Source organism: Cryptomeria japonica, chromosome 8, assembly GCF_030272615.1.
Source record: "Cryptomeria japonica chromosome 8, Sugi_1.0, whole genome shotgun sequence".
Lineage (NCBI taxonomy): Eukaryota > Viridiplantae > Streptophyta > Pinopsida > Cupressales > Cupressaceae > Cryptomeria > Cryptomeria japonica.
Window position 1 is genome coordinate 35920211 of NC_081412.1, and position 23679 is coordinate 35943889.

General features: G+C 36.1%; 1 pseudogene; it reads left to right on the forward strand.

Annotated features, from left to right (window-relative positions):
- The window catches only part of LOC131064570 (sodium/hydrogen exchanger 8-like), a 260405-nt pseudogene that overhangs the window by 222944 nt on the left and 13782 nt on the right, over window positions 1-23679 (forward strand).

Sequence of the window (23679 nt, forward strand, 5' to 3'; positions counted from 1 at the left end):
ATCTTGTTGATGTGTTTTTTATGACACCTCAAACACAGAATAAAATATCGAGTATTTTATCCTCTCTTGAACAAGGAAACCTCATATGCTAAACTTTGTGATCAAATAAGGCAACCCCAAGGTTTACAATGCAAACAATGTGACTTTATGTTGGATAGACTCAGTGAATGATGTGATATCATAGGTAATCACAAAGGGACTTATATGCTTTGTTAAAAACTTGGAAACTAACTAATTCAAACTCAAACAAAACACAAAAAGGAAAGGGTTGAGAGAATCTAATCTAAACCTAAGAACAATGATGATAATGGATGACACTTTGATCGATGGATTCAATAAATCAATCTTTTCTTCACCATGAGAAAACAACTACACAAAACTGATGAAATCTCCAAAGGTAACAAAGGATTTTCATATTGTAATCATTCATCAAAATACCCAATAGCGGCGCAATCCAAATGAACATCCACAATTGAACTAGTGCTAAATTAGGTTCAGACTAACCATGCACTACAACTTGCAATCAACAAACTACGAATTGTATGAACATGAATTCCATCAAACACCTTCACATTTTTCCATTACAACCAATGAACTTCAACTAAAATTTGAGATATAGAAACCATGCGAAAATGTTGAAACAACACATAAAGATCCACCATATCTTTGATGAAAATCATGTATTAATTCCACCATATAGTCTTGGCAACAATTTCTTGTCTCCTACTGCTACTTCTACTTTTGAATGCTCTAACTTCTAACTCTTACAAATGAGAAGGCAAAGCCTTATATAGAGCTCCCAATTACAAATGAAGGGCCCAAATTGATTCTAAATCAATGTCCAAGATCATTCAATGAAACCCTAAAGTGAGGTAGTTATAACAACCACCACCTTAAATTTAATGTCCAATACGAAAAATTACATGTCTTGAATGTAAGTCCTTTGAAGAAAAAGGACCAATGAGAAAATCGGAGTTGTTACATTGAATTTAGTGCTTTCCACATAAATAGTTGATGATGAGTCAAGTTCATTGAACTTGGACAAATTGGCTTTGAATTATTTGATTGGTTGATGATGAATGGGCACCACCTCAGCATACACTCCTTGCATCCTTATCAATATCTCTTGATATTCATCATCATCATCTTAATCAAGTTTCTGATTTTTATTAACTCTTCTGAAACTATCACAATGTCCCTTATCATTTCATCTTGAAATTTAGGAATTCTCTGTCTTGAACATCATCTTGCCTTCATCTTCATCATGCTTTGAGCTAGTCCTCATCTTGACTTTTGCAACTCTTTGTCTTGAAATCCTTGATTACATATCATTGTTGTAGAGTCCTTCATGTTGATCTTGGATTTCCAACGGTCAATGTAATGAAGTTGTTTTTCATCCTTGTAGAATAATGTTTCTCTAGTGATCTTCTTGAGTGTCATTCTTGAAGTGTTAAACACGTCCTTGACTCTTCTTCATTATGTGGACTCATTTGGTCACTTTTCCTTCTTCATGTCTCAGACCTCTCAGAATGTTGCTCCATCCTTTGAAATTCTTCTTTTGTGATCCCCTTCATGTTGCAATATCTTGATCTTTTCTTCATCTGCATGGTTTAGTTCCTTCATCCTTGATCCACTTTCTTGTATGACTTGAAACTTGACCCTTTCATGTTGCGAAATCCCTCTTTCCATGCTCCATGCGCCTCATTCCTTGCATCAAACTTGAAAAGACAAAGAAGACACTTTAAATCCAGATTGTAAATGAAAACCCTAGCATTAATGGAATGCCAACAATCCATGATAATTAAATAAAAAAAATTTAAGCCCTCGCATCATTAGTTCATTCTAAAACAGCTTGTATGAATATTAATCTTCAAAAAATGCATTCATGAAACAAAATTGTTCGAATCTGATCATTAATGACTTGTTTTTACTTCATAATTTCTTCCTTCAGCCATTAATGTCGACCTCTCTGTTTTTGCACAAAATTCGCCTCTTTAGGTCTGCTTACAGATTCACTCCAATCTGACTTGAAATCTGCTCCTCAATCAACCTTGGATCTTCTGGCAAGTATCGATGACCGGATTGCAAAGGCCAAGACATATTTGTTTGAATGGTAAACTAATTAATGGAATCGATCATAGAAAGGAAGCTGTATTAGCCGTTCAGCTTCCATAGAAATAAAATGAAAGGTCAAGAATTTGTAGTGGCAAAGAAACGAACTGACAAACACAAGGAGAAAGAACGGTTTGGGGTTCGTGTTGTGTGAGTTGAAAGGGCAGTAATTGCTGATGAAAACATATAAATAAAATAGAAGTTCGCAGAGAGAGGGGGAAGTCGCGGGGAAGCAGCGACCCAAGAAAAGAGCAGAAGTGGGTTGCGAATGAGCGTTGTAGTGTGGCTGTGCAGAACAGAGAGGGGCAATAAATTTGTATGAACGTATTATCATATTTTGCAATCTTAATTGGCATGTGTGAATTTGAATAGAGAGCAGAGAGTCTCCGCAGTTTTAATTGTGTGTGTGTAAATTTCTCCTGCATCGAATGGTATCAGAGCTTGTTGTCCTGAGCTTGTGGAAGTGTGAAAAAGTTGTGAAGAAGCTCGTGTGGGCTGTTGCAGGTGGAAGAAATAAGTCCCGAGCAGCGAGAGCTTGAAGCCGTAATTGAAAGAGTGATAGAGATGCCGTCTCGAAGAGGAATGCCTAGGATTGAGGAGGTGTAGGAGTGATTTCAAGAGATGATACGAAATTATATCAGAAATGAGGTGCAAGAAATGAAGGAGAAAATGTGAATGATGAAAGAGAACATGTGAGTGATGAAGGAGGTGAATTGGAAGAACAAGAACCTGAAAGAGAAGAACAGCCTGTAGATGTTGGAGAAGAAAGATTTTTAAGGGATCTTTCGAGAATCACAAAAAGTAACAAAATGGATGTGGCGAGCTTTTCTGGAATATTAAATTCAGATAAGTTGATTGATTGGATAGGGGAGCTGGAAGAATACTTTTAAGTGGAGGAAATCAGAGATCCCGAAGGGGTAAAGTTAGCTCAAGCAAAGTTGAAAGGCCATGCTGCATTATGGTGGAAAGAGTTTCAAAGAGAGCAGGTAATGAATGGAAACCCAAGATAACAAATGGAATCAAATGGTTACCAAATTAAATTTATTCCAGAGACTGAAATTCATAATATCATTTAAATTAAATTAATGGATGTAAAATTTAATAATTTTTATTTTATTTTTATATTTAAGAATTTTATATAAATTATAGAGAAATCAATTAAATTATAACTATCATCAATTTAATTTAGAATAATGAATTAAGATTTACAACAAGTGTTTAATTTTAGATTTGATATATATTAAAAAATATCTATGAATCAAATACTTTTGAACTAAAAATTATTTTTATAATATAACTAATTTTCAAGACTACAAATTTGATATGCATCTGAAATTGAAGTTTGCTACCAATTCAATAAATTATGAAATTAACCAACTATACTACTCAATACTTATTTTGGTATATTTATTTCTACTATATTATACTTATTTTATTATATTTATTACTTCTACTACTATACTTTCTTCTACTACAATATACAACAAGTACTTGCCACTACGTGGCACTTGTTCTTTTATACAAACAATTTAATTTGTCTTTGATTATTTTTCTTTTTTTAAGTGAGTATGTATCTTAAAATATTGATATTGGCCACCTTTTGCACTTTCCTAGAAGATGCATGTTATCAATACTATGGACAAGGCAACAATCCTTACATTAAAATTGCATTTTAAAACAACTTGACTAATGTGTACATGCCAACAAATCATGTTAACAACATACATGTGGATTCAAACATGACTTGCAAATGGGTCTCTTGGGAAGGTATTAGACATTATGTACATAATTGGCTCTAAACCATCTAATTGTAGTGTTGTGATTTGATAATTACAATGGCCCGCCTTGGAACCAAGATGACCCAAAAATTATACCCATAACACCCATATCTTTAGGTAATTGTGACAAATACCACTATCCATGGTATGGGACTTAACATGCATAAATTCTAAGGACTAATTTTCAACCAAGCAACAATCGATATAGGTGAAATAGAATGACAAGGCTTATATAGGTGAAATAGAATGACAAAGCTTAACTTTTACAATTATATCTAGAGTTAAATTAATAAAGAGTCTTTGAATAGAAATGACACTCTCTTTGATTGATATCCATGAATAAAAAAAATCCATAAACAATTATCAAGAAAAATGACGAGTCTTTATGTATCTTCACTCGTTATAATGAGTACACATGTACACAATTTTCAATACAATCTTCTTTAGATAAACTTTCAATTTGTTCTTTTTGTTACGATCTTCATAGTATATTCTTTATGGAAAGAAACTCAAATCTAATATATTCACAACTTCATGTTGTACATGTGCATGCCTGATATTCATATATCACTACATCGAACAATTTGTTCTTTTTGTTACGATCTTCATAGTATATTCTTTATGGAAAGAAACTCAAATCTAATATATTCACAACTTCATGTTGTACATGTGCATGCTTGATATTCATATATCACTACATCGAACAATTTTCTCATGTTACCAATTTAATATACTCTCGCCTATAATTCCTTTTCTTAACATAGACTTTTAGTTTTCTACAATTTGTGCCTTTTATATAAGAACAACTATGCATTTATGATAAAGTCCACTATCTTCTTGTTTCGATGTGTAGTAGTGAAATTATTGAACAACCAAAAAGATTTTTCTAGGCTCATTTCATACAAGCACAGGGTATCATCAACTACATAATCTTCAAAATTGAAATTGTTACAAATATTTCTTTCAACTCACTATAAGAAAATATGTAACACAAAAAATTTATACATGTTGAAGATGTATAAATCAAGTATTACAAAATTATAAGACAATAAAATATACACTTTATTGGCACGTTAACTTACATATAATTCTCTATCGGCACAACCATTGCAGCCCTTCTGGTGCAAATGCTAGTATAAATATTAATGCATGTTTATTGATCTATATCGGGCCCTAATCTGTAATCAAAACTGATATTTTGATCTGAATAAAGTTTGGAATGGTTTCAATAAGTTATTGTGCATTTTGGGTTTATTGGGTGTGAGAAATCCAATAGTTTTGTATACAGATTTATGTTGAGCATAAATATTGATGAATACATGTATACAACAATTACAGGCCATGCAAATGGTGATATTTTATGTTAATTACTTGCATGTTAAGTTTGGTGAATTTTCAGGTTAATTTGGTGGTCAAATCTCAAAATCGGGTGCATAGTTTGTGCAGAATGTTGATGTTGATGAATCTTTATGAGTATTTTAATTGTATGGAATGAGAATTAAATTCATTTTCTGTCCCTTGCTACAAATTTAAGTTAATTTTATAAACTTATCAATCTGGGACATTACATTTTGGATGAAAAAAAAAAAGTTAAAACTTTCTTTGTTACTTTTGGGCATAGCACCTTTGGGTACGCCTGGGTATGTACCCTAGGCGTACTCTCAGGCAAAGTCGTACTCAGACATACCCGGTAAAGGTGCAGGAGGCCTTAAGGGCATACCTTGTAATTTAGCAAATAATAATACCATGGAACTATTTAGAAATCAAGCACTTGGTGGAAACACTTTCCTCGAATCAAAACTAATGTTATTGGGAAATGTTGCTCTAGTTGCCCCGAAAATCATTTACCAATAAAAGAGAATGCTTTCAATTCATTGCAACCTCTAGATTAGATTGCCCACAAGAAACCACAAGGGATTCATCCTCTAATCTCAAGATCCAACAGTTTTTGTCCTTGAATCAATAGATGAGTGTTGCTTGATGTAGCTGCTCTCTAGTCTGAAATATGTGAAATTAGTATAGAATGAATCTTTCAATGTTGGCTGACCTCTATTTATTCATTGACATGCTCCACACCCTGGTGCTTAGCTCCATTGTCAAAAGAAATTAAGAAAGATTATTGTCTAGTTGATATGACAGTAATATCACTCAGAATATGTTAATTCTAATGTTAATAATCAAGTACCACATAACATGGTACTAAAGTCAAAACATTGAATGGCACATGTAGTCAATAAACCACGACTCCTCATCAATAAATCAATCATAGGTTGTGAACTGCTCGCTAGAAAGACCTAAGATAAAGCATTATGAAAGGTAACTCACACCTGAATCTAATGAGAGGCTGCATGACATGGTCTTGTTCTCATCAGCCCTCCTAAAGCCCCTGAGAAATGGGAACAAGTTTTCTACCAGGCACTTATAGTGGACATGTACAGTTAAAAATCTTCAAGGCGTGAACAAAGTCAACAATAAAGAGATTTGCTTAAGGTAAATCCCCTGTGAGAAGAGTAATAGTGAGGGTGCTGCGTCCAACCAACTTGAAATTTAGGAAATGCCCTTAAAATATATAAAATGGTCCAAAACTCATAAAAATACCAGGGACAAACGACCAAAACGAATCATCACCAATTTAGATTTAGGTAATATGATGTAGATGGCATTATGGAGTACCAAACTTGTGATACACAAAACCCACGTGTAGATAGGATAGGCTAAATGAGTAATACGTATTACATAAAATGGATAAATTGTAGAACAACATATAATTGGTAATTGAGTAAGTCTAATGCATATTGGGGTGGTATAAAGGTTTCTTTTTAACTTTAGGATTATTAGACGAGAAACTACACACAGATGTCTCTTGTATTTAGTAGTAAATATAGAACAGAGTAGCGAGCTCCACTCTCATAGCAGCAGATTTCTTGGATTTGTTCTTTCCTAAGGAACATTCTGTGGTGTAACCCTACCTTAAGGATATTTCTGTTTATGAGTATATTGAAGATTACTGTATGTTGTACCCAACATATATATCATTCTTGTACATTTTGGTTACAATTCAAGATTATTATTATACATTCAATATTTGGCCCTTAACACAATTGTTCATGCAGGAGAGAGTGAGGTTGCTGAGATAATAATTCAAGAAAGTGAAGCAGAAGGGGAGCCAGCAAAGCAGATTCTTGAAGATGTTCAACTTAACTTCCCTGAGGTCTCTCGATAGTAATATATTTTCGGTCTAAATTTATTTTCCTGTCATAACATTTTATTCAAATCTGGATGTATTCTAGTGATTACTATGTTGACCATTGATTGCGAGGAAATGACTCTCTACCTAGTGGTATTGTGTCTGAGACAATTGTTATGGTTAATTTCAGGTTTTACGTGTTTTGAAAACAAAGCAAGTAACATATTCTGTTTTACTAAATCTTAGTGAGTATGTTCAAAATCTTGAAAAGTCTGGTTTATTGGATGCAAAAGAGATGAGTCAACTCCATGATGCTGTACAGGTAACCTTTAAATTCAAATGCATCTCAGTGCTCAGCCATTTTTTATTTTATTTTTATGTTCCTTGCTGCTTAATTCTCTCATAGATGGGGGTACCATTTGACTTGTTGTCTATTAGGACCATAGTACCATCTAAAGGACAGACTTTAAGCAATGCATTTCAATTTGTAGATTGATCTGAAAAAGCTTCTTAGAAAACCTCCATCGGTTCAGATGCCTTCTGTAAGGGAGATCTTAAACAGTCATCCTTTTCTGGGAGCTCTGCCTTCTTTAATTTCTGAGCCTCTTGGAAATGCTGCAAAAGAATTTATGAAGTTGGGGGGAAACATATTATACAAGGAGGGCTCTAAACCTGATGGGATATGGCTTATTGCCAAAGGAGTTGTCCGAGTAAGATAGAAATGCTAATCAGCAAAATAACATGTTTCTTTGTCACCATTCATGGTTGATTCTGTATAATTTTTTATTCTATCTCCAATGTTATTTTGTAGATTGTGCTCTATTATAGTTCTCAATATCCACAAATATATACCTGACTTGTTTTTAATGTTTTGAGAACTAATATGATCAAAACTTTATTATACAGTGGAAAAATAAGAGTATTACAGATAGACATCTACTACGCCCAACCTTTTCCCACGGAAGCACATTGGGCCTTTATGAAGCCTTGACTGGAAAGCCACACGTGTGACTTGATTGCGGATTCTGTAGTGCACTGCTTCTTTATTGAAACAGAAAAAATTCTTTCAGCCCTTCAATCAACACCAGATATAGAGGATTTCTTTTGGCAGGTAAGTAGGACTTCTTTTGGCAAGCATGAGTAAGTATCAAATTTTGAAGAACCCATTGATATAATGTTAATCACCCATTCTGAGTAGATGAAATCTTCCCTCTCTGTGGTTCTTATGTAATATAGATAGGAAATTCTGTATGAAAAATATGTGCATTCATGTATGAGAAATACTTGCTAGACATAGAGCTTTATGCTATTGGTATTTATGTTTTCCAAAATATCAAATTCAACAGTATTGCTTTCTGAAATACATTAAGAGATTTGACTAGCCAAGAGGCTAGTCTGCATCATGATAGCCTTGAAGGCATTTTGGAACAATTATTTTAGCTGTTTCAACTTTATTTAATAATATGTACCCCATCATTTCATCATCTTTTTCAGAACGCAACCAAATGATAGGAGAAATGCTTGTAGAGGACTAATGGGTTGCATTTGAAGAACGAAAAATCAATTGAAATCTGGACGGTTCTTGAAGACTGCCATGCTCATATGCATTTGAGAACCTAATGTGCAACCATTCTCCACATATAGATTACAAACCACATTTGGGTGTGTACGTATACCTTAGTGATTAAGTATTGGATTTGATGTTGAAATCTGATTTACATCTAGTGTTGGATTTGAGAGAGTATGGCTAAACATTTGAAATCAAATCAGTTCTGAATTTATAATTGTTATATGATTATAACAAGGATGTTCTTGATCATAATTCTATGTTTTATGATAAAACTAACATGCGTTCCTTGTTTCTTTGAAATATACTTTGGCTAAGAGGGAGTTTTCAGCTCCTATGATACATTGTGTATATCTTCCACCCTCTTCGGAGTGCAAGGTGGTAGTTTCTTTGAGGTATAATACCTCTCCCACCCTCTACGGAGTGCAAGGTGGATCCATCCTCTACGGGTGTGCATGATGAATATCATGGAAGGAATCCATGACCGTATTCTTTGAATCCATCCTCTGCAGATGTGTATGATGGATATCTATGGTTGTATCTCAGATCCATCCTCTACGGATGTGCATGATGGATATCATGAAAGAAGTCCACGATGTGTTATTACAATATATGGTTACTCGCTGTAATCCTCCCTAGCTAAGAGGGAGTGTTGAAATTAAATAGCTAGTTCGAATTATTTGATGGCAAATATATATATTGTAATAACTTAAGTGATTACAATACTTGTAACTTGTAATAAAAAGGGCAGGCCCTATTTGGGCAATTGATTTTACTTGTAAATTGTATATGGGTCCTAACCCATATGTAACTTGTAAATTCAAAATTATATCTTGGCGCTAGAATATGCAAGGCTGACCAAGGTTTATTGTTGACATGAAATAATATATAAGTAAGATGATTTGAGGATCACAAATGATCAATCACAAGCGAATATATATATATATATATATATATATATATCTACCTTATGTGATCTGCTTCCAGCTGCAATCATCATCATCAGCAAAAGGATATTCATCAAGCGTGAGCGAACTTCAGCGAATTGGTTTCTTGTTGAAGCGAATCTGATCTAGGAGTGCAAATCTGTCCTAGGGCACCCAAACCTCATATACTCTACCGAATTTCTGTTCTTGTGGCTGGGCAAATTAGTATGGAATCTGAGCTGTGAATCTACCTTATATCTGGGTGAACTATTGATCATTCTAAGCTCCATTCCAAACCCAAATCTGATCACCACTGTGGAGCAGACTTGTGCCAATTATGGGCGACTATGCTGGGCAATATTGAGTTGTCTAACTCGCTAATTTAGAGCAGCGATCATCCTCTTTTGTGGTGCCGAAACCCTACTTGTGGGATCAACGAATTAGGGCCTGCACATCAGTGATTTAGATTGGGCAAAGCTCTGCCCTAGGTTGATGACATAATCAGATAAGTGATCTGATCTTCATTGTACTTGTAATTTGCTCACGATTAAAGGATTTTGATCTGGACTTGATGCTGGGTTTTTCCTCCAAGAGGGAGGTTTTCCCAGGGTATTCTTGGTGTCTTGTCTCTTTTGTGTGATTGCTTTGTGTTATTTCTAAGTTATTCTAAATCTGATCACTAAAATCAACAGTTTACTGATCTCATCTTCTACTTTCATAATATGACAGCAATAATGAGAGAAGCATCCTTATTCAGAAAGTGACATAGCTTTGTTTTGGTTATATTGTCTAAAAGATAAATGGTATTGTTTTCTAAAAGAAACTAAGTTGTTTTACTAGCCAAAAGGCTAGTTGCATTATTAGGCCTTGAGGTATGTTGGAACAGCTATTTTCAATCTTTGTCAACTTCGTTTAACAATATGTTTCTGACTAATGCATCATGTGCAACAATTTTTCAAGTATCTTCAGATTCAGATTACGAACCACATTTGGGTGTATGTATATCCTAATGATTAGGTATATTCAATCATCCAAAAATTTTACCTTGGTTTTAGGATATTGCTAGTATATTATATCAACTCTTACATGAAATGCCATTTATAAAACTTTCGGCTTTTTTTATTTTTTCATATGTGAAAAGCTTGCTTTTTGATCTCATCTTCTACTTTCATGATACGCTGACAATAATGAGAGACACATTCTTATTCAGAAAGTAACGTAGCCAGGTTTAAAAAACCCCTTCTTCTACTTTCATCATATGCTGGCAATAATAAGAGGAGCATTCTTATTCAGAAAGTGCCAGAGCCAGGTTAAAAAAATGTTCTGTTATTTCTTCTTATGCACTGGGATTGCTGTACTCTCCTAAAAAATTAAGCATCATCTAGCAGATCCATGGAGCCCTCTTATATCAGTTACTTCAGAACCCTATCAATTTGTCACTTTTGTGACAACACAACATGGAACCATGTTAGGAAAATCCTCTCTTTGAATTAGTGGGGTTAGCTAATTCAATCTATTCTTGAAAGGTAAGACAAGTAACTAGATTGAAGATTATGCACAATGTAAAAGTAACTTTTGCAGGGTTTTGGATGTAAACAAAATGCTAAAAAAACAAACTAGATCTATCTTTTTATCTCAGAGGTACAAGCACAATATTGAAAGTACATTTCTTTAATGTCCCCATTTTCAGGTTCTCTAGTAGTGCAGTTGCCATTGACTTTCTAGGTCTGTGTCAGCTTGTTCAGAGGGTTAATCTAATATTACCAGTGAGCTCAGATAGTTTAGACAAGTCATATGACTCTTTCAGTTTTAGATGTTATTTTGACTTCCAATTTGGGCTCCAAAATTCTTGGAGGGACTGTCTATTTTTAGTCACCCAGTTAGGTCTGTTTATCATCATTCATCATCGGGATCACTCTTACACAATTAGATTTCAATTTTGATGCATTTCGACCATTGTTGCTAATTGGGTGCATTATTGAGCTATCTTTAATTATTTTCACAAAGGCTGTCTTTTTTATTAAATTTATTTATCAGGCACCTCAGTGTTATCGCTTGTTGGAAAAATGATGGAAATTTTTAAATGATGGGATGCTTAAAAGTGACTTAAAGTGCCGGAAATGTTATAAAAGTAAATTAAATCACTTTTTGGAGTTACAAGGCTTAATAAATTAATAGGGAGTTTTTGTAAAGTTCCCTAAAAGGCTTTTAAAAAAGGGAATTGAGAGCTCATTTGGTGTGGTGGAGTTTAATATTTCTTATATTTCTCTTTCGGAAAACTCTATGTGGTTTCTTGAGTTGGATTTGGTTCAGCTTAAGCTTTGCGGGGATGAAAAACCCTTGCAAGGAACATCTTGTACATTGGTGAAAGATCCAATCTAGAAGATAACTTGGTGATTTCACACAGAGATCACAGATGGGCTTGATTGTAAAAGATTTCAGTTGTATTTCCAATCTTGGAGGAGCAGATTGGAAGAATTATTTGCAGGTCTATTTCCTTTATTTGTTGGTTGTATAGCTTAACAATTTCAAAATTTTAATTGTCAACAATAATACCAAGGGGGTTGTTTAGATTATCAAGGTTAGGTTCAAACAAATTTCCTTTTTAGATGCCAACAAAGTGTGATGATTTGGAGCTTCAATTTAACATTGGCCATCAAGTTTTAATGACAAGTGGGTAGGGTAGTGACAATTGTATAATCAAATGGGAAGTATCAGTATATACATAACAATATATAGACATTGTGGAACCGGAAGTAAAATGGTTTCTATTAGAAAAATAAAAATCAGCTTGTAGTGCTGAAAAAAATGAATTGTAGCAATATTTTATATCAAAATGAAGGATTTTTTTGGTTATATTTAAATTTCCTATATATTTGTGGGCTTAGTGCTTTGTTAATTGGTGAAACTCACTACTTAAATGCATGGCTCGCACTTGTTAGGGAACTACATTCCATTTGGTCTTGTAATATGCATGAAGTATAGCTTAGCATTTTGTGCATGTTATATAGGTATCAAGAAAACCAATGCATAGCTTCAGAGAAGTCATGTGGGCTTATCTTAATCCCTCCCAAAGCAAGCCTCATATATTTTCCTTTTAACGATCCAAGTAGATTTCAGGAGCAAATGTCCCATCGAAAGGGAATGTCCCTCGTGCTTTAATTTTCATTGGAACTTGTACCCATAATCTCTCAAATTCTCAATTCAAATTCCATCAATGTTTTTAACTACAATCACTTATACGTAAAATCAAGGAAAATTTACTTGAATAATAAAAGATTAAATTGTGGCTCAAATAGTTGCTCTCTTCTTTTGTGCTAGCAGGTCTTTATTATCTAATGGAAAAATATTTAAAACTCCCTTTACTATTTTACAAATATGCTAAAATAGTTATCAATGAGAACATTTCAATATCAATTATTGTCTTTTGAGATGTAAGATTTTGTTTCACTATATAGTGTAGCATTCCATGCATGTTAAATAGGTATCAACCAAAGTAATACATGCCTTGAGAGAAGTCATGCCCTAGTCTTGTGGGCATACCTTAATCCCTCTCGAAGCAAGCCTCATAAATTTTCTCTTTAACAATCCAAATAGATTTCAGCAGCAATTGTTCCATTGAAAGGATTGTTCCTCATCTTTGATTTTTCATTGAAACCTGCACCTATAATCTCTCAAATTCTCAACTCAAAGTCCATTAATGTTTTTAAATCCATCATCCACATATGCAAAATCAAGGAAAAATTACTTGAATAATAATAGCTAAATTTGTGGCTCAAATAGTTGGTCTCTTCTTTTGTACTAGCAGGTATTTATTATCTAATGGAAAAATATTTATCAGTCCATTTACTGTTTTACAAATCTGCTAAAATAGTTATCAATGAGAACATTGTAATATCATTTATGGTCTTTTGAGATGTAAGATTATGTTTCAAAATCATTTTATATTACTCTATCCTAAGTTGATTGATTCAAAACCTATTAAGTTGAACTTTGCAATCACTTCCTTTGTCATATAATTTCCCTTTCACACTCTTAATATAGTTCTCTTTCATTTTATATTACTCTATCCTAAGTTGATTGATTCAAAACCTATTAAGTTGAACTTTGCAATCACTTCCTTTGTCATATAATTTCCCTTTCACACTCTTAATATAGTTCTCTTTCACACTGTTTTAGAAATTGCAATTACTGTAAAATCACAAATATGAACTAGTTGATTCTCGTTTTGTAATTTATGATGTCTGCTCAACAAAGGAAAATTGTCTTTTTAATGACGGTCTTGAGTCTGAGAATTTTGAGATCCTAGAGGCCAACTTGGATAGTCATGAGGTTGAACTATTTGGGAGAGGTTCTGAACTAGGAGCAGCCATATGGATTGCTCTATTTGTAGTAGCAAAAGTCATTGGCTACATTTGATTTTTTGGAACTTTGTACTTAGTTTATAGATTGACTTTGTACAAACTATATTGTACTTGAAATTTTGTCAATTGTGACCATCTAGTTATTATTTATACACTATGAAGTATGCTTCGTGCAATGCAATGTAATTAATGATACAAATATACACAGCAAAATCCTATTTTCTATTATTCATGGGTTAAACTCTCTATTTTATTTGCTCTCTATATCTCTATGTATGGAAATGCCTTTAACTTTCAAAAAAATGTACTTTTTGTCTTTTTTTCTACAATATTTTACCTTTTCTTTTAAATCCATTTTTTTCAAAAAATCCTATACTTTTGGTTAGCCAATTTTTTCCCAGAATGATTTTCGCTGCTATTGTATCATTGTAGAAATGGTGTGATATGTGTTGAAGGATGAAGGATGAATGATGAAGGATGTAGATCTACTTCCTACATTCTGAGCTAAAGTGGTTCATACAATTGGAAGCATGCACCAGGAAAGAAGCCTTCCATTTCACATTTGAGAATGGATGTACAACTTTCATACACATTCCCAAGTTGCACAGAAAAGAGTTGGATGAAAAACCCTTGAAATTTATTTTGTTTGGATATAGTTCAAAATCAAAGAGATATTGGCTTATGGAACTAACTACAAAGAAGCTGTACAAAAATAGAGATAGTTTTTGATGAGGAAAAAGGATGCAACATATTTAGCCACCAAACACCCAAAATTATTGAGATTGAAGACCAAAAACTTGCACAACCATTTAGAATTACGAACAGGAAACTATGAAGTAGGTGTTGTTTGTAATTAGGGCTGGTGGATTCCAATTGCCTTGGGCAACATTGGAATCCGCCTAAGGGGGCCAGCCCCTTCTCCAACATATAGGGCCAGGCCCTATACCTTTCGGCTACTCCAAAAAGGTCCCCACGCTACAAACCCAACATGCCACCATGATAGCCGACCCTATCCACTTCGCACAAAAGAAATTAAATAAATTAAAAGACAAATTAAAAGGTTCAAATGCAAGGCAAGCCAACTTGATTAGAAGTGTTTGCTCTACTATAAATAAGACATATACTTCTCACAATATCATCAATTCAGTTTCAAGTAAATGTGAAATACATCTTCAGGTAGCGAACTTCTTTGTAAGCAGCAAATCATAGCGAACTCCATTTATATGCAGTAGATTACCAATTAGATCACAGCGAACTTCATTAAGACAGCAGGTTATCATTAAAGACAGTGATCTCCATTGAAGGCTCAAGCAAAGGATTGCGAACTAGTTGAAAGGTGCAGTTAACCCTTGTTATGCACAGCAAGACAGATTAGAAGGACTGCAAATCATGATCTCTGCCAGTAAGCTAGTTGTGTAGTCTTCTATGTCATCTTCCTTGTGACTGCAACATCTATACTCTAGATAAGTGTGTAATTATCAATTGAATCTAAAACCATAATCAGATCTGAGGATCTTTTCTGGTTGGGTTTTTCCTCCTAGGAGGTTTTCCTAGGGTAACTTTGTCTTGTCTTTATGCATACATTTCTTACCATGCTTAAATCTGAAAAACAATAAATCTAATTAACCTAGTTAGAAACAAATTTTGATTTTTTGAGTTTTATTTAATCTGAAAGTACTAAAAATAACATGGTATCAGAGCTATAGGCTAGATCAAACTTTCAGATTTAGAATTTAGTACTCCTTTATTTCCAGATTGTTGTCACACTTGCAGGTCAGGTCAATGGGACTGAAAGTTGAAGATAGGTTTGATGGGAATCTCAATTTTACTGCATGGAAAGTTCGAATCAAGTTGGCTTTAGAGGAAGAAGATCTTCTCCAATTCATAGAAGCGAAAGAGCTAATTGAACCTACGGATGCAGCCGAGCTAAAACAATTCAAAAAGGATGCTATCAAGGCCAGGAAGATTCTCATCGATTCAATCAAAGACCACCTAGTCCCCTCTATTGCCTCATTTACCATTGCAAGGGAAATGTTCAGGCATCTACAAGGTACATATGAAGTTAACAATCTCAGTAGGGCAATTACTTTAAGACAACAACTACTTAATATCAAAATGGCAAAAGAAGATTCTGTTATTTCCTACTTTATGAGAATTTCAGAACTAAAGAATCAACTAGGTTTAATTGGTCATAACATGGAAGACAAAGACCTTGTCATGATTGCCCTAAATGGTCTACCTCACTCATGGGAGTCATTTATCCAAACCATAAGTGGTAGGATTGAGTTACCTACCCTTGATCGCCTTAAGAATGATTGCATCCAAGAAGAGTCTCGCCTCATCACAAGACGGCAAACCAAAAGTTCCCATGTAGATGATCATCACATGCTTGCAGCTCAATGCAAGAAAGGGAGAAATTGGAAGAAACCTTATCCAAAAAGAAATAGGGAATTCAGACCATTTAGTTCCCAACACCCTTGGAAGAAACCAAGAGATACCTCACGTGTCCGATGCTTTAGATGTGACAAATTTGGTCACTATGCTAAAGAATGTCAAAATAACCCTAACCAAAGTGAAGCCAACCTAAATGAAGTCTCAGAACAAAATGATAACTTCTTATTCATCTCTGCTCTATCTAGCAGTGTTCCTACAGATAGCAATACATGGTTGATTGACAGTGGTGCCTCCAGACACATCACAGGCTATTGTGATCAACTTTCAGACTTAGTAGAAAAAGATACCAGCCTTCACATGGTAATTGGTGATGACGCTCGTCATTCGGTAAAAGGTTCTGGCTCTACTTCTCTAAATTTAGACTCTGCTATTTCCTTGCACCTCAGTGATATCTTGTTTGTTCCTAGAATTAAAATAAACCTAATTTCCATTTCTGCTCTAAAAGATAAAGGTTATCAAATTGCATTTTCTAAGGGAAAAGTTCTTGCTTGGCCTAAGAAATCTAGTTTTAAATCTACTCATATAATTGGTCATAGATATGATAGTCTTTATAAGCTCTCTACTAACCCTATTCAAGCCCTCATTAATGAGGCTCCTGAATCCTGTAAGTTATGGCATAGAAGACTTGGACACTTGCATTATCAAGCTCTTCCATCCCTTGAAAAGTTAGTCAAAGGTATGCCTAAACTCAGTCAAATCCATAATAACACTTGTAAAGGTTGTGCTATAGGTAAAAATGTTAAAAGTTCATTTCATAAAAGTGAAAATAAAGCTAAAGACAAACTAGAACTTGTTCACTCTGATTTATGTGGTCCTATGTCTATAACATCTCCTAGTGGATTTCTTTATTACGTAATCTTCATAGATGATTTCTCTAGGAAAACTTGGATCTACTTCTTGAAATCTAAAGAATCTGATGAAGTCTTAAATAAATTTAAAGAGTTTAAAGCATTAACTGAAAACTCCTTTGGTAAAAGAATTAAATGTTTAAGATCTCACAATGGAGGTGAGTACACCTCCGGTAGCTTTTATGATTTTTGTGTTGAGTCAGGAATTAAGAGGGAGTTTTGTGTTCCATACAATCCTCAACAAAATGGTGTTGTTGAAAGAAAGAATAGGACTATTGTGGAGGCTGCAAAGGCTATGATTCACGATCAAGACTTACAGACCTTCCTATGGGCTGAGGCTTCTATAACAGCAGTGTATATCCAAAATAGATGTCCTCATCGTGTTCTAAAGAACATGACCCCGGAAGAAGCCTTCACAGGATTCAAACCAGACATTAGTCACCTCAAAATTTTTGAAAGTCCCATTTATGTTTATGTGCCCAAGGAAAAGCGATCAAAGTTGGAACCCTCCAGAAAGAAAGGCATGCTAGTCGGCTACAGTGAATCCTCCAAGGCATTCAGGATATACATCCCGGGTCAAAGGTATGTTGAGGTAAGTAGGGATGTTACATTTGAAGAAGACATCGCTTTTAAGAAACCGAAAGGTTCTTGTGTTATTGATGAAGCTAATGACAATCAAGATATAAACGTTGATACTAACCCTGAGATTTAGAGGGAGCGGGTTGAACCTCCACCTCAAGAAGAACATAATGATCCACCAGAGCCCATGAATCCCATTGATATTCCTAGTGACATTGTCATTACCAAAAAGAGGCCTCTTTGGGTAAGAAACACCATTCAAGAAGCCGAAAGATTTGTTACTCCCAGTGGCACCTTCCGTGAAACTAAGAGACCTCGAGTATTCTCCAACTACGTTGCATTGATGTGCAATCTCATTGAAACTGAACCTTGCAATGTTGAAGAAGCCTTGATTCATCATGCCTGGAAGCTTGCTATGGATGAAGAGTATCAGTCAATCATCAAGAATTATGTGTGGGACATTGTGCCAAAACCCAAAGGTAAATCTGTTGTTTCCTCTAAATGGTTATTTAAAATTAAACATAATGTTGATGGTAGTATTGAAAAATATAAGGTTAGATTTGTAGCTCGTGGTTTTTCTCAAAAGGAAGGCATAGACTATGAAGAAACATTTGCTCTTGTTGCTAGATATACTTCTATTAGAACGATAATAGCTATTGTTGCTGCTAGGGTTTGGAAACTACATCAGATGGATGTTAAGACTGCTTTCTTCAATGGTGTCATTGAGGAAGAGGTCTATATTGAGCAACCTGAGGGTTATGAGATTCAGGATAGATTGACTCATGTGTGCAGGTTGAAGAAAGCTCTGTATGGCCTTAAACAAGCTCCCCGTGCTTGGTATGAAAGAATTGATAAATACTTGCTAAGTCTAGGCTTTTGTAAAAATGATGCTGACTCTAACATATACTTTAAAGTAGCCAATGATGAAATGCTAATCCTAGTTTTTTATGTGGATGACTTATTCCTTACTAGTAAAGATGAACTTATTATTAAATGCAAGAAAGAACTAGCTTCAGAATTTGAAATGAAAGATTTAGGTCTAATGCATTATTTTCTAGGTCTAGAAGTATGGCAAAGATCTAACGAAATTTTTCTAAGTCAAGGAAAGTATACTATTGACATTTTGAAAAGATTTAGAATGATGGATTGTAAACCCATGTCTACTCCTATGGAATCTAACCTAAAGAAGTTAAGTGTTTCTACAGCTAACTCTGATTTTGCAGATCCATCTAAGTACCGGCAGTTGATTGGATCACTGATGTATCTAGTTAACACTAGACCAAACATATGTTTTGTTGTGAATGCTCTCAGGCAGTTTATGAGCATGCCCAAACATGTTCATCTTGTTGCAGCCAAGCATATCCTAAGATACTTGCGAGGCACAGTTGGCTTTGGGCTGAAGTATCCACTTAACACTTCAATAACCTTGGAAGGTTATTCAGATGCAGATTGGGCTAGAAGCGTCAAAGACAGGAAAAGCACCTCTGGTATTTGTTTTAGCTTGGGATTTGTAGTGATCTCTTGGGCTTGCAAAAAACAATCCTCAGTGGCATTGAGTACTGCTGAAGCTGAGTATATTGCAGTAAGTGTAGCTTCCAAAGAAGCAGTGTGGCTTCGTAAGCTTCTTGCTGGGTTGTTTGATCAGCCTTGAGATCCTACAGTTATTCACTGTGATAACCAGAGTTGTATTAAAATGTCTATCAATCCAGTGTTTCATGACAGGTCAAAACATGTGGAAACCCACTATCATTTCATTTAGAATATGGTGCAAAGAGGTGCCATTCAGCTGAGTATGTCAACACTGATGAGCAGGTTGCAGATATTCTTACCAAGCCTCTATCCAAAGTGAAGTTCGTGTACTTCAGGGACAAACTTGGTATTATAAAAAATGAAACCCTAATTGAGAGGGAGTCTCAATCTCAGTGATACATTGTGTTGTATCAAACCACCCTCTGTGGGCAATGTAAGGTGGTATTGTAAACTTCTTAGGGAGAAGTATAATTATTAACCATCCTCTGCGGGCAATGTAAGATGGTATTGTAAATCTTCTCAGGGAGAAGTGTAATCGCTAAACCATCCTCTGCGAGCAATGTAAGATGGTAGAAAAGATCCTCTCCACCCTTTGTGGGCAATGTAAGGTGGATCCAGTCTATGCTCGTGTGCAAGCTGGAAGATTATGATTATGTAGTTCCATACTTAGCTTGTGTGCAAGATGGAAGATTATGGTTATGATTCTCTTCCCTAATTAAGAGGGAGTGTTGTTTGTAATTAGGGCTGGCGGATTCCAATTGCCTTGGGCAACATTGGAATCCGCCTAAGGGGGCCAGCCCCTTCTCCAACATATAGGGCTAGGCCCTATACCTTTCGGCTACTCTAAAAAGGTCCCCATGCTACAAACCCAACACGCCACCATGATAGGGCCGACCCTATCCACTTCGCACAAAAGAACTTAAATAAATTAAAAGACAAATTAAAAGATTCAAATGCAAGGCAAGCCGACTTGATTAGAAGTGTTTGCTCTCCTATAAATAAGGCATATACTTCTCACAATATCATCAATTCAGTTTCAAGTAAATGTGAAATACATCTTCAGGTAGCGATCTTCTTTGTAAGCAGCAGATCATAGTGAACTCCATTTATATGCAGCAGATTGCCAATTAGATCACAGCGAACTTCATTAAGACAGCAGGTTATCATTAAAGACAGTGATCTCCATTGAAGGCTCACGCAAAGGATTGCGAACTAGTTGAAAGGTGCAGTTAACCCTTGTTATGCACAGCAAGACAGATTAGAAGGACTGCAAATCATGATCTCTGCCAATAAGCTAGTTAATACAGTGCGAAAACACGCAATGGATTTCAAAGAATTGATTGAATAAACAGAATGAGCAAAACGCTCATAAATAATACAAGCTATTTACAAGAATAGCAAGTTTCTAAAAGAAACTGCTGAGAAGATCGAAGACGATCTTTCTAAAATAGAATATACACTGAATGAGCATTAATACTAAAATTAACATATTTTAATATTCTATTACCCTCCCTTAATGCTCAATCTATTAACTACACCTATAGACCCCCTGAATTTTACAAATTTATCAGGACCAAGGGGCTTGGTGAATATGTCTGCTGGCTGCTCCGAGGTAGGAACATACAGCAACTGGATGGATCCGTCTTCAACCAGCTGTCGAATATAGTGACAATGCGTTTCCACATGCTTGGTTCTTTCATGGAAGACTGGATTCTTGGCGAGTTTGAGCACTCCCTGATTATCACAGAACAAGGGAGTAGGACCTGCCTGGGAGACATGCATATCCGCAAGCATTCGTCGAAGCCAAACCGCCTCACAAGATGCCTTAACTGCTCCCCGATACTCTGCTTCCGTCGAGGAGAGAGCCACTGCCTGCTGCTTCTTACTAGTCCATGTGACAGCACCAGATCCCAAACTAAACACATACCCTGCTGTAGACTTACGGTCATCAACCGAACCTGCCCAGTCAGAATCTGTGTAACCACTGAGTATAGGATCAGAACTCCGAGTGTACAGAAGTCCATAATCAGAAGTGCCACTCACATAACGCAGCACACGCTTCGCTGCTAACCAATGATCAGCCTTGGGAGCTGTCATGAAGCGTGAAATGTAGCTCACTGCAAAACTGATGTCAGGTCTAGTAGCAGTAAGATAGATGAGACTGCCCACTAGTTGCCTGAACAGAGATTCATCCACAACTGGTGAGGATGACTGAGCTGAAAGTTTGAGCCCGGGTTCCATAGGAGTAGAGGCAGGTTTGCAATCCTGCATTCTGAACCTGTCCACAAGACTTCTGGCATACTTGGACTGAGAGAGAAAGATACTGGTCTCAGTCTGCCAAACTTCAACTCCTAAGCAGTAATGTAGAAGTCCCAAATCTGTCATATCAAAAGTGCGGCACAAATCCTGTTTGATCCCAGTGATCAAATGTGCTGAACTGCCAGTAATGATTAATTCATCCACATAGACAACTACAAACAGAATATCATTACTAGTATGCTTGATATACAGGTTTGCATCAGATGGACTCCGCTGAAAGCCATGATCTGTCAGGTACTTATCAATTTTCATGTACCAAGCCCGAGGAGCTTGTTTCAGACCATAGAGTGCTTTGACTAGTCTACAGACCTTCTGTTCTTGACCAGCAACCTTGAATCCTGGGGGTTGCGTCATGTAGACTTCTTCCTGTAAGTCACCATTCAAAAAAGCACTCTTTACGTCCATTTGATGGACTTTCCAACTGAACTGGGCTGCTAAGGCAAGAACGAGCCGTATGGTACTCATTTTGGCTGTAGGAGCAAAAGTCTCCTCGTAGTCAATGCCTTCTTTCTGTGAGAACCCACGAGCAACAAGACGAGCCTTATACTTGTCTAGGGTTCCATCAGCTTTGTATTTTACTTTGTACACCCATTTGCAACTAATGGGCTTCTTCCCTGAAGGAAGATCAGAAAGGGCCCAAGTGTGATTCTTCTGAAGACTCTGGAACTCAGCTTCCATAGCCTGTTCCCACTCAAGTATACCTTTAGCCTCTGAATATGTCTGAGGTTCAAAAACACTGTGTATGTTAGCCATGAGAGCAAAATTGACTGTATGCTGCTGTTTGCTCTTATTACGGGAGGTTCTACCCTCAATGAGCTCAGTATCCCTGAGATCACCAATAGTCTTGGCCCACCATTTAGGCCGGAGAGTAGAAGTGCTAACATCTGGAGGAGCTGGAAGAGGCTCAGGATCAGGAACAGGAGCAGCAAGAGGAGGATTATTCTCCGGAGGGAACTCAGGTAGTGCATCATCGAAAATAGATTCTGCATCATCCCTCCCATCAGGCGAACCTAATGGAATAAGAACACTGTGAGGCTGACCATCAGAAATCTGCTCAGAAGAAGGGGACTGAAAGAATCCTCTGTCTTCATCAAATACAACATCACGACTAAAGATAAGACGTTCAGTGTCTATATCTATCAGTCTGTAGGCCTGATGGTGATCACTGTATCCTGTCATCATGAGTTTCTGGCTTTTGGAATCCAACTTGGAGCGCTTAGCATCTGGAATCCAAACATAGGCAACAGAGCCAAAAACCTTCAGGTGGCTGATCTGAGGCTTCCGACCAGACCAAACCTCTTCTGGAGTCTTCCCCTTAACAGCCTGAGTAGGACAACGGTTAAGAAGGTAGACAGCAGTAAATACTGCTTCAGCCCAATACTTATTCGGAACACTCCTGTGTTGTAACATAGAACGAGCCATCTCAACAACCGTACGATTGCGACGCTCGACAACACTGTTTTGCTGAGGAGTGTAGGGTGTAGTCAACTGGCGTTTGATGCCATGGGTATCACAAAAGTTGGAGAATGCAGAAGAACAAAATTCCCCCCCGTTATCTGTCCTAAGAGTAATGATACTTTGTCCAGACTCTTTTTCAACAAAGGACTTAAACTTCTGAAAGATACTAAATACATCTGATTTATGTTTAAGAAAGTACACCCACATCTTTCTACTGAAATCATCTACAATAAGCAAAAAATATTTGCAACCAGTAACAGAAGATGTATTCATAGGACCACAAATATCAGCATGAAGTAATTGAAGTACCTTAGATGCGCGCCAAGACTTTCCATGTGGGAATGAAGTTCGATGCTGTTTGCCAGCTTGACAGGCGCCGCATACTCCAAGATGCTGAGTCTGAATATCAGGTAACCCTGAAACAAGTCCCTCCCGAGACAGCTGAGAGAGATACTGAATGTTGAGATGTCCATATCTCTGATGCCACAAAGTGCTAAGAGGAGAAACACGAGCTGCCAGAGCCACTTCAGGAGAATCACCAGTGTCAAGGAGCCTAT